This window comes from Cariama cristata, unplaced genomic scaffold (assembly GCF_000690535.1).
Source record: "Cariama cristata isolate BGI_N322 unplaced genomic scaffold, ASM69053v1 scaffold21092, whole genome shotgun sequence".
NCBI lineage: Eukaryota > Metazoa > Chordata > Aves > Cariamiformes > Cariamidae > Cariama > Cariama cristata.
Genome location: NW_009605783.1, coordinates 2,182 through 2,764, shown reverse-complemented (window position 1 = coordinate 2,764; position 583 = coordinate 2,182).

The following is a 583-nucleotide window of genomic DNA, read 5'->3' as shown; positions in this document are numbered from 1 at the left end:
AAAACAAAAGAACTATTTGCACTTGAAGCTCCTGTTTGCATCCTCCAGCTGTTTCTCTCCTCCTTTGCTATGCCCAGTGTGCTGGTCCAGGGACAAATCTCTCCTTTACAGTTGCCAAAGAACTTGCATTTAAATTCCAAGGAAGCCCAAACAAATATGTTAAATTGTGTATCTTTAAATTCATGATAATTCAGGCTCAAATATCAAACTAAGTATTTTTAAGACTCTTAACTATTCACTTAATGAAGGTTAAGATTCACTTGTCAATTTGCTCAGGTTTACTGCTCCTCCCTCTCCTTCCAATACCCACACTTAAGTCTTCGCTTTATTTCACCCAATTGAAAATACAAATTATTAAGATGAAGGTACCATCCTCAAACAAGAACAGATAAGCTTATTAGCTGCTATTTCTGTTGGTGATCAACAGTTAGGCAATTCACAGTGCTCCTGTTAAAACCAGCTACCAAGTGAACACCCTTAAGAGCCAAGCAGTGGAAGACATTTTTCAGAATTATAAAGGAATGAAAGCCACCATTTTGGTTTACACTTGGAAGTTACTGGGTTTGGCTATAAGCTGTTTCCA